Source organism: Chelonia mydas, chromosome 8, assembly GCF_015237465.2.
Source record: "Chelonia mydas isolate rCheMyd1 chromosome 8, rCheMyd1.pri.v2, whole genome shotgun sequence".
NCBI lineage: Eukaryota > Metazoa > Chordata > Testudines > Cheloniidae > Chelonia > Chelonia mydas.
The window spans coordinates 73,248,330-73,260,438 of NC_057854.1; the positions used below are offsets into that span (position 1 = coordinate 73,248,330).

At 43.1% G+C, this 12,109-nt stretch overlaps 1 protein-coding gene and 1 pseudogene across 4 annotated transcripts in view; one reads left to right on the plus strand and one right to left on the minus strand.

Annotated features, from left to right (window-relative positions):
- The window catches only part of MTF2 (metal response element binding transcription factor 2), a 49,270-nt gene that overhangs the window by 35,397 nt on the left and 1,764 nt on the right, over window positions 1-12,109 (minus strand). The gene's annotated exons all lie outside the window — the stretch shown is intronic.
- LOC114019303 lies at window positions 1,391-2,427 on the plus strand (annotated as a pseudogene).

Consider the following 12,109-nt stretch of genomic DNA (forward strand, 5'->3'; position numbering starts at 1 on the left):
AGCGGTCACAAAATGGACATTGTGGGACACTTCCTGAAGGCCACTTAGGGTGACATAAGCAATGTAATGTCTGTACCAACACTTCATTTCTCTAACTACATTGTCCTAAGTGCTATGCCTCTCATCAAGGTGGTTTTATGTCAATGTAGTAGGAGAGTTAAATCGATGGGAGGAGCATTGCTTTGTGTACACCTGCATAGGTTAGATCAATGTAAGCTGCTTTATGTCAACTTAACTTTGTAGTTTAGACAAGCCATTACTTGACTTTTTACTCTTAATTCTTGGGATGTCATTTCACTCGCTCTCCAGTCACCACAGAGTCATTCAGCATGTAAAAAAAGAAAAATTGGGGTGAGAATGGAAGAGTAAGTGAAGTGAGACAAAATAAACCTTTCAGCCCTTCACACATCATAAACTTCAGACCCTAAGTTCTATGGAGCAGGAACCATCTTTTATTGTGCTTGTACAATGCCTAGCACAAGAGTGTCCTGGTCCATGACTGGGGTTCCTTGGTGCTACCACAGTACAAATAATAGAGCAGCAAAGATTACATAGAATCCTAACGTTTTCCTTTGCAAGTCTCATTTATTTTATTTTCTGTTTGTTGTTTTAAGTTGGGAGAGAAACTAAGGCAGACAAAAGGAAGCAAGCTCCATACTCGTATCAGTACATATTTCATTTTCATAAAGATGACTTACAAACTACTTCTCTCTTGGAAGCACAATGTAAGAAAAACGACAGCAAATTATGAAGTAGGACCAGCTGTCCGTTAAACAATAACCTTCAGAACGGAACTACAGGAATTGAGATTATGAGGTTGTAGATAAAGAAGAGGAAGTTTTCCTTCTATGTAGAAGTTTTCTTTGGAAATTGAATGCATGGCTGATTATTACTAAGATGCAAACACAGAACAAGGAATCAGTTGGGATGAGGCGTTTCAAAAGAAAGATTTTAGTTCACAGCACCTAGTTTACAATATTTAGTGCCATTTTAAATTGGAAAAACTGGTTAAAAAAAGTAGTAGAATATAAGTGACCCACAGTGTTTAACAAGAATTGATAGGGAGATGAAGTTGGAGAAATTACTCTAAGAACTCTCAAAAATAAACTAACTCAAGTACCAACTTTCTTACCCCCCAAATATGTTTAATGAAAATAATTTTACGTTAAGATTCCAACAGAAAAAAAAAATACATTTTAGTGAGCATCAGAATCGCAACAAACAAGCGTGAAAGCAAAAGTTCTCATTTTCTGGTGACTGAGCAACGCCTGACAAACAACATGAAGAAAAAAAATTCAACAAAACCTAATTACAAACTTCCAAGTCAGCTCAGAGACAAGGTGTTCCACCAGAAGTTCTCAGCTCCCTGCACCACACGCCCAGCAGTTGACATCAGGGCAAAGTGAAGAGCTTTCCTAAGCATGACCTCAGCAAACCCATCCACCTCACTAGTTTTTTGGGGACAAGGCTGTCATTCCCCATGCTGTCTGTGAAGTCAACAGGCCCAGATCCAAGGTGAACAAGGAGGAAGTAGTAGAGGCAGTCACTATGATATAGATTCCTCTCATTTTCATTGTGTGATATACACAGACTTCCTGTGGCCTCTGCACCTTCAAGACCATTTTTGCAGAGCAGATCAGTGATGACTGCAAGCAATGTTTTCTACACAGACTGGCACAAGCCCAAGAAGATGACTTCACCAAGTACTGCAAGAAATGGCATGATGAGATAGTCAATGCCAGGTTATCTGGATTACAGGTCTCTCTCAGATGCATTTGCTTCCACTGTGGCAGAAGAAATCTCACTTGATGGAGATCCAAGTATATGGTGGCATCATGTTGTGAAGTTGGACTGGGCCTGAGAGAAGTTGGAACAGCAGGTGCTTGTGTCAATCACCTTTGGTCAATATGAAAGTCACCAAAGGATACAAAAGGAGTCACCAGCTACTGGCACACCAAAAAGCTGCCCCAAAGACTCTGAAGAGTCTGCAAAGTAGCCTGCACTGGCACTTCGCAACCTGATTGCATGGCTTTCTCTGCAGCCCAAGCTAGTCTGAAGGGGTACCACCACTACACAGAAATCAATTAGAAGATCTACAGGATTAGCCAAGGTTACCAATTAAGAATGGAAAGCAGATCAAAAAAACAATGCATCAGCTGACTATGATCTGTCTAATAAAACCATTAACTATCTCGGCAGTTCTGTCCACTATAGCAAAGTGACTAGTGAGTATCATGTTGATAGACTGTGCTGTCGGGAGCAAGAAGAGTGGCCTAACCCCATGAAAATCCCTACTTGTACAGATGAAGAGTCAGGCCTCAGAGAAAATCTATTAAGTTTATCAACAACTTCCAGGCTGTGGTGATGAAGGCAGCTTACATTGTACCAGGCAAGAAAGATTGCGTTGCTAAAGAAGAGACAGCTTAACATCTGAAACACTTTCCTGTGCAGCTATAACCTGTGGTCAGTCTCAAATAAAATTATACATATTTTCAAAAAAAGCTAACTACAACAAACAGAACTTTTCACACCATTCTTTTCTTAGCCATTTTTCTGCATTTCTTTTCACTTTGTGTGTAACATTCATCCACATTTCCCAGGAATCTTGCTTCCAAGACTTTTCTTAAGGCTCTCTCCATAGTGAGAGATTCTCCTTCCCAGTTTTAAAAATATCTGGAAAACAAAGGGGAACAGCATCATGCTCATGCCCTTATTTACTTATTTACGATGTGTGAAGGCATACTGAATGTTTTCTCCATTCCCAAATAAAAAGGAAACAAGCAAAAAAACTTAATAAGAAATCCAGGTCCTGACCGCCATTGAAAATTATTGTGACTTTTCTACAACAGAAAAGTGGTGGGATAGCAGTATTGATACTGCCATGTGTCCATACTAGCCATAATGTTTCACTTTTGCTTCAGATACACTTCACAGTACTAGATATGTGGCAGTTACACTGCCCAGTGCCCTCCAAGTACCAATCCCACAAACGGGTAAAGAAATAGCTTCTGGAAGATTTTGAAAGCCATCTGGTAGCATAAGCAATTATGGGAGAAGTCAAGCTCTCAGATCTCTATGAAGAATTATATACCGAAATCAGAAGTTCACTGGGCATGCACCACCCAATCCTACAGAATCTGACTGTACTGAAGATGTTCAGTGGTTGGAGCTTCAGTTACAGAGTTATTCTTGAGACAAATAGAGGCAGTTGCAAAACTTCAGACTGATGAACTAGGCCTGATATTGCAGCATTACACCACAAAGATAGATCACTGCTCTTCATGGCAAAGAGAACGGCAATCATCCAGTGAAGTCAGGCTACTCAAGATATTAAGCTATGCATCAGTCTGAAGTCCATTGTGGGTAACTGTGCAGGTTTGAATAGCGATATATACTTTGTTGCATGTGCATATGATCAAGATGATTAGCAAGTGAAAGGAATTAAAGTCATTAGGATTTTTCAATTCTGCAAGTACTACTTATGGAACTCTTTTACCCATTCTCCCCACCTAATCTCCTAGAACAAAACAAAACCCATACCTCTAAGGGTGGCTGGGCCTGATACCACAATTTTTCTAGAAAAATCCTCTGCTCTTCAAAAATGGGCAGCAGGGGATGCTATTCCCACTGAATATTGACATTCATGCTGCCCCCCCTTCTCAACATAATTGCAGGTGATGCTATATATTCACCTTTATCATGTCTAATGACACCATGTCCTGCTTACACAAGTCTGGGAATAATGTCAATTCAACTGCACACTAAGCAGGTGCAAAGTCATGGTAAATTGGTTTTGGGACCCAAAAAAGGAGAGAAAGTTTAGCCCACAATGACTGTTCAGTAACTAATTGTGACATAGGAGACATGTTGGAAAAGGATCCCCTGATCTTTGTAAAGAACTCTCTCCTCAGATCTGTTAAATACTTCTACTTTTAGCTGAAGTGCTCACAAGTGCTATGTGGTTAATAAGAGCAGTGGTTTAAGGAAAAAAAACTGGTAAATTGGGGATACACTGCACCTTTGGATGCAGAGGATCTGGAATGTATGTGAGTAGCCATGTCAAGGGCTGAATATCACAGGGGAACGGTTCATCTGGGATTTGTTAACTCATTACACTCAACATATCTTGCAGAATATTTATCCATAAGGTACATCAGGTGAGGTTTCTACAGAAAGTTCATAACTTGTCAAAACTCAGTCACTGGCAGATGTACGTTCAAGTAATATTTAAGGAAGAGTGTATTTATACTCAAAGTAATTACTACTCCCAGTCCAAAAAGCATAATCACCAAGAGGTAACATCTGGAATGCCCATCCAAGCTAAAGGGAATTCTCACTCCTCCTAATCAGAAGGCAAGGTAACACAAGGCTGAACTGACCAGCCTTGCTCCCTCCCAAAACTATCAATGGAAAACCAGAGGCATTACCCAATCATCAAAACTTCAAGGAACCTTACAACAGACAGAGCTTTGCCCTGGCTGTGAATAGAAACAAAAGACTTTTCAGTGTACCAGTGTAGGGAAAGACACACTGGATCCTTCCACTGAGGAAGCTCCTTGGGGAGTGACGGTGCTTTCAGGAACATCTTGGACCTTGGCTATTGAGAAACCAGCCAGCTCTGCAATACACTGAACTCTGGGTGGGGGCAGAGGGGAGAAAATTCACTTTATTAGATTGGAAAGATAACTATTCATAAAATGGGAACCTTGATCTAAACTTATGATTTTGTTTTGTATTGTAACTACTTGTTTCCACTACACTATTTCTAGTTAAATATTTATTCTTAAGCTACAAGTAGATTTTATTTAACAAAGTGCTCACAAGTGCTGTGTGGTTTATAGGAGCAGTGGTTTAAGGAAAAACTGGTAAATTGGGGGTACACTGCACCTTTGGATGCAGAGGATCTGGAATGTATGGGAGTAGCTGATGTCAGGGGCTGAATATCACAGAGGAATGATTCATTAGGATTTGTTAACCTGCCTAGACAGGCAAGGGCCATAAACCCAGAGGAGAGTGCTTTTGAGTGGCTGAAGGGCTGGCAGTGTCAGGGAGCTGACACCCAGCTACCCCAAGAAAGACTCCGTCACTAGAGGCAAGGGTTAACAAGGTGACTCCCAGGCCTGGGTCCTCCGAGAACCATCACATTAATGTAGCAGTTTTAATATTTGCCTGATGCCCAAAGATTGACTTATATGGACAGCAGAGGGAGGAGGCAGCAGGACTTGAAGCAACTTCTACAGAGCTGAAAACACAAGCTAGTCTGTTGCAGGCTTTATTCTAACATAGTCAGCATGTTGACCAAATCAAAATACTCCGTGAACATTGTCAAATAAGCGTGAGGAACTTGGAATGGATAAGTGAATCATCACTTCTTTATGGCCCATTGATGCCAATTCTTACCTTATGTATTACACTTGTTCTTTATAACTTATTCCAGTCTTGGGCAGAGGTGGGCAAACTATGGCCCGCAGGCCACATCCAGCCCATGGGACTGTCCTACCCGGCCCTTGGGCTCCCGGGCCCTCCCCCACAGCCTCAGCTCGCCATGCCGCCAGCGCTCTGGGTGCGTGGCTGCGAGCTCCTGCCGGGCAGCACAGCTGCGAGAGTCGCCAGCCTCGCCCGGTACTCTAGACTGCGCGGCAGCGTGGCTGGCTCTGGCTGGGCGGCGCGGATGCCAGTCCTGGTACTCTGAGCGGCATGGTAAGGGGGTGGGGAGGTTGGATAAGGGGCATGGGGTTCTGGGGGCAGTCAGGGGACAGGGACCGCTGGGATAGGCGCGGGAGTCCCGGGGGACCTGTCAGGGGACAGGGAGCAGGGGGAGTTGGATGGGTTGGGAATTCTGAGGGGAGCAGTCAGGGGGAGGGAAGTGGGGGGGTGGATGGGGGCAGGGGCCAGGCTGTTTCAGGAGGCAAAGCATTCCCTACCTGGGCCTCCATACAGTTTGGGAACCCCAATGTGGCCCTCAGGCCAAAAAGTTTCCCCACCCCTGGGCTGTGTCTACACTACACATCTTACAGCAACACAGCTGTTCCGCTAAAGCCTTCCCACTGTAAATCACACAATGTAGTTGCTCTTTGTTGGCAGGAGAGAGCTCTCCTGCCAACAAAATAAAGCCAGCCCCAACGAGGAGCAGTAGCTTTGTCTGAGAGAGAGCGTCTCCCACCAACAAAGTACTGTCCACACCGGTGCTGTTTGTTATCAAAACTTTTGTTGGTGTTTTGTTTTTTATGCCCCTGCCCGACAAAAGTTTTAACAACAAAAGTGAAGTGTAGACATAGCCTTATTTTCTATGGAGATGAGGAAGAGCATTGTTAGTCTACCCACAGGCCATTTGCTGCTATGAAATGGCTGTGTGTGACAGTGGAATTATATACACACATACAAAAACAAGACTATCTTAGTGGTACATGGTGGAATGATACAATACAGTAGTGAAGACTGGTACATTTGATGTTCAACTTACACAGTGGCTCTCTTTTCCAGAAATTTCTTAAACTTTAAAAGTTAGGCTAGCTGTAATAACAAAACAACTTAATATAGTCACACTAAAAAAGGGTTGAGATATATTAAAGGTTTATAAAATATTTCATTTGGATTTCAATTTTCCTTCCCATGACCTTATCAAGGAGGTAGAAAAACCCTGGAAAAATTGGACCTGAATGTAACTGATACAAACATATTTGAGTGAGTTTGCAGAGCCTGAAACAATAGCTGACATGAGAATTACTTTACTCATTTCAGTAAATATTTACTCAGATGCCAATAATGATATTTTAAATTCAACACTTAACATTACACTGCTCAAAATATGAAAAAGACAAAGTATCATTATGATCTATTCTGAGTGACAGCTCATTTTTGGTATTACAAGGTAATAGGCCTGTGAAAGAAATACCCCTTTATCTCCCACATCCCACCCAGGGGAAGCCCTGCATCCCACCCAGGGGAAGCCCAATTCAAAGAGCCAAACAAACCCCGACGGCTGCATTTTAATCCTAGTGACAAGAAGCCAAGTCCAAGGACCAATGTAGAACCTATGCAGCATACATGATCATATTCTGAACACTTCCACAATTCAAGAGATGTGTCAAGTGGACAGTTTGTTTTTTGGGCACAACTTCCCCTACCACCAATTTGAACACCGAGTAGTATCATATGGATTGAAAAAAAAATGGTAGTGGACAGAAGAGGTGGGTCTTAAGTGAATGGATATGACAAGCAAAAAAACTAATGAAGTTATGATAAGAATGAAAGATAAGGAATTGACAAGTGAAGTTATTTTTAGTTGCACACGAAAATTTGTTTACTTCTATTTAACTTCACTAATATTTTGGAAAAACAAAGTCCAAAAGATATACCATCACCTACCCTTCATATAAGGCCTAATCTACACACCATTTTGGTACCATCTAATTATTTTGATGAGGGGTGTGATTTATACTTAAAGTGGTGTAATTCCCGAGCGTGGACACAGTTCTATCATTATAAAAGCACCAGTTTTATATAGTTTGGCTCTCTTTTTGGAACATGAAAAGTACATTAAGGTGGACTTACATTTATAAGGTCTACAACTGCTTTTGCAGTGTAACATTAATTGTTCTAGTTTTGGAGACAAACCCTCATACTTTTGCTGTATTACTGTTATGCAATATCAGTGCGCTTTTAATATTCTAATGTTGATAACTGCTGTCATTTCTGTTAATTTTTTTAAAGTGTTGGATAGTTTGAGAGATTTTACTGTAAGCCAACAGAATGAATATATACCTTCTCAAAAATCTATTCTTTAAACATTCACACACACTTCAAGGGCAATATTCATTCTACTTTTGAACACTACAGTTTACTTCAGCCCCAATTGTGATCACAAGTGAATATCATGCAGTATGCTATCCCACTAAAGGATTATTAAAATGTTTTGGAAAAAAATTGTACATCTTGGTGGTCATTTTTGCTCTGAGTTCTTCTTTCCTCTGGTTAGACACCTGGGGAAAACCTTTATCAACCACAGAACATTTTTCATTTGTTCACATTGCTTTTCAAATAGCTTTATCCCGTCAAAGTACAACTCATCCATGATAGTCAGTATTTGATGCAAACAATTATTTTCTTTGCTATGGAATACAGATTCTTAAAAAGGGCAGAAAAGCATTCCCACAGCCCTTTCAATCATCATTAGACTACCTAGGAATCTCTTTCATTCCACACATGAAAGAGATGCAATTGCCCTTAACCTATAGGATTTATCCTCAGAAGTGAAAACTGGTTAAGTCCTTGAGCAGAAATCCTAGTGAATACTGCCACTAGACTTCCTTATCTTGTAATCACATTCTCTCTGAAGATCCTAAAACCCTAACTTTCCATAATTCAAAGTACAGTAACTCCCCGCTTAACATTCTCTCGGTTAACATCCCTGTTACAGCAGGGGTTACATCCCTGCTCCATTACAGAACATGCTCGTTTAAAGTTGTGCAATGTTCCCCTATAACGTCGTTTAGCCGCCTGCTTTGTCCACAGCTGGCAGCGCCCTCCCCCCCCCCCCCATCAGCTCCCCTACGTCCCCCACCAGCACCTCCCACCCACCAGCAGACCCCACGGATCAGCACCTTCCCCCTGCTCTCCTGTGTCTCCTGCCCGCTGCAATCAGCTGTCTTGAGGTGTTCAGGAGGCTGGGGGGAGGAGCAAGGACACCCCATGCAGCCTCCCACCTCCCTCCCCAGCCTCCTGAATGCCCCAAACCAGCTGATTGCCACAGGCAGGGGGGAAGGGGAGGAGGTGGGGGGGGGAGAAGAGGCAGGTTAAGGATGGGGACTTGGGGGAAGGGGTGGAGTGGATGGGCCGAGGTTTGAGCCCCCCTGCCCCAGGCGAAGTCGGTGCCTGTGCTTGCAAGAACAGCAAGAGGAGCAGCCGGACAATCCACCCTCTTCCAGTCTCTGACTTGGCCACCTCAGCCAAGCTTCATACTTGGCAATGATGATTGTAGTATTAAATTGTTTAAAACTTATACTTGTATTAATTCCTTTTGTCTGGCAAAAAAAAAAAAAAAAAAAAAAAAAAATGTCCCTGGAACCTAACCCTCCCCATTTACATTAATTCTTATGGGGAAATTGTTTCGCTTAAAGTCGCATTTTTCAGGAACATAACTACAACATTAAGTGAGAAGTTACTGTAGTTATTTTTAGTATCATTTCTCATAAAAAGTCATCACAGAATGGTGGACTGGTCTCCATGAACCTATTACTAGAACTAGGTTATAGGTTAACTTGGGAGCAAGTGAACACACACACACACACACACACACACACACACACACACACACAGAGAGAGAGAAAACACAGACAGAACATAAAGGGAAAGGGAAAAAATAAGATATCAGAACTTTAACAAGTCTCACCTTGTTTGTTTCCCCCTCCCTGAATCCTTTGCCTCAAATGTTATTTAGTGTGCAGTCTCCTTGGGTTAAGGATGTTCTTTTGTGTTTCTGCAGTACCTAGCCCGTTGTAAGTACTACCATAAACAAATACTTGAGGGTGGGCAAGTATGTCAGGAGGTCCAAGACACTTCCATTTGAATTGTATTGAAAAGGGCATAAATTTGCATATCTGTGAAACTGAAATCTACTCTCAATCTTAAAAACAAAAACAAAAAAAAACCCATAAAGAGAACTCAGTCTTCATTTCCTCATAGGTCATCCTAAAAGAGGAGTGTCCCTTAAAAGAGCAATTTATCTTCCCCAAGTTTCTTTCTATGGAATAATCTACACCTGAGGAGCAGAAGAAAAAGTGACCTTTGGAAGTCATTTAACACTAGAAATGTGTCAGAACTGACTGCAAATCCATCCTTAATTTTCTTCCCTCAAGGTTAAGTTCAACCTCCCTAACAAATACCACCTGTATTTTTCAGTAGGATGATCCATTTCTGAAGTGATGCTGTCAGCTTGAAATCTAGTTCTTTTCAAAAGGTTAAAAGTTGTTTCAGGTATTACGCTGCCCCAGGGACCGTCTGGCAGTACACCTCTACCCCAATATAACGTGACCCGCTAGAACGTGGGTTCACATACAATGCGGTAAAGCTCCGACACGCTGCTCTGAGCAGAGTGTTAAGGGTGCTGGACTGGGCTGGGGCCGAGGGGTTGGATAAGGTGCAGAGGGTCTCGGGGCAGTCAGGGGCTCTCCCCGCCCCCCCCCCATGATATGGGTGGGGCACTTTTGGGGGCCCCACACTCCCAGCATGGCCTGGGGTATTGGCGGGGGACCAGGAGTAGCCTGCTCCGCATCCCTTGTCCCGGTCCCAGCTGTGTCGCTCGGGGAAGGGGGCTTGGAGGAAGGGATTCCCCCGCCCCCCCACTCACCGGCAGCAGCGGAAGCGGAGCAGCCCAGCTCCAGCCTGCTCCACTCTACCAGCTCCCGGCCACGGCGTTCCGCTGCCCACCGCAGGTGAGTGCAGGACCTTTCCCCAGCACCTCCCCCGCCCTCCCACAGCAACAAGGCTGGGGCCTGGGCAAGGAAAGCAGAGCAGGCTGGGGCTGCATCGCTCTGCTTCCTGCTGCAGGTGAGCATGGAGGGGGCATCCTTTTCCCAACCTCCCCACATTCACCAGCGGCGGGAAGCGGAGCGCCGTGGCTGAGAGGTGGCAGAGTGGAGTGGGCTGGGGCCGTGTTGCTCTGCTTCTCACCGCCGCCGGTGAGTGTCTGTCAGGGGGCGAGGGGTGTGGATAGGGGTCAGAGCAGTCGGGGACAGGGAGCAGGGGGGGTTGAGTAGGGGGAGGTCAGGGAACAAGCAACTGGGGGGGGCCAAAGCAAGTTAGATATAACGCAGTCTCACCTATAATGCGGTGAGATTTTTTTTGTCTCCCAAGGACCACATTATATCGGGGTAGAGGTGTATTTGTGGTTTTACAATCCTCCTCCTGGCTTTTTCAGAGACATTTCTCTCTCCCTTCCCCAGAGGAAGGCCTACACAAACAAGGTGAAACTGGCTACCTAAGGAAGTCAGCGATACACAAAGTGCTGTTAAGTGTGCAAACAAATGAAAAATTTAATCTAAACTGTTACATAATATCAAAAGTGGTTTTTGGGTTTTTTTGGTAGCATTAAAAGTAACAAAAAAAACCCCAACCACCAGACCAAATGCAATTAAGACACTCTTTAAAGCCATTCTCAGATGCACCCAAAACAGTAATACCTCCCCACTCAAATGTCTCCCAAGATATGGATGCCCACCCTTTAGTAGCCAATGCTACTAATAGCCAAATGCTATCTACTATTATTCTCTCACACACACACTGCCCCCCCCAGCAGGGAAAACTGAAACGAACTTAATATTTCTGGGATAACTTTTGGAATTAAAAGTGGTGCAGTGTACAATGTACTTCATATTGTTACACATAAGTTCGGCAAAAAATATTCCACATATTTTACTGGACTCCAGCCAGATGAAACAAGCCTTACAGAAACAGAGTGGAAATCTGATTTAGCACAATGGAAGACACATTCTCAAGGAGAAGCAGCATAGCCCTGTTCTCCCAAACCTGTGGGGCCACACCAAACATCACTACACCATTAAAGCTCCGGTTCACATCTCACAAGCTTGCAGCTCCTTAGAGATATTCCCCTCCCCCCTTTCACTGCCTCATTCTGTTCATTTCCCTTTCTTTCGCTCTCAATCTCTTTGTTTCCCCTTATTCTCTCTCCAGTTCTCTCTTCATACAAATTGAAATGGTGTCAATTTATTAGCCTATACTCCAATATTGCACTACTCAGGCTTTTTAATCTTTCACCTTCAACAAATGCTTTGAACTGAATTGTAACCTGAAATCTCTGTTTTAAAGCGTTAGATAACAAATCATTTCTGGACATTTTCATCTACTTATAGTTACATGTAACAAATATTAGAATAAACTATTTTCTCCATTGATTACACAAACGAATGTCAAACACACCTAAGTATAGTTACTGTCACCATTTCCCCCTGCATAGTCAGCCAGTCTCCCCTATTTATGAGCAAAGACAGATCATGTTTTAAATGTATTGCTAACTTGCTTTGACATTTTAAAAATTATAAACAGGGCCAAACTATCAGAAACTCATGGGATACATATTATGCTAAAGAAA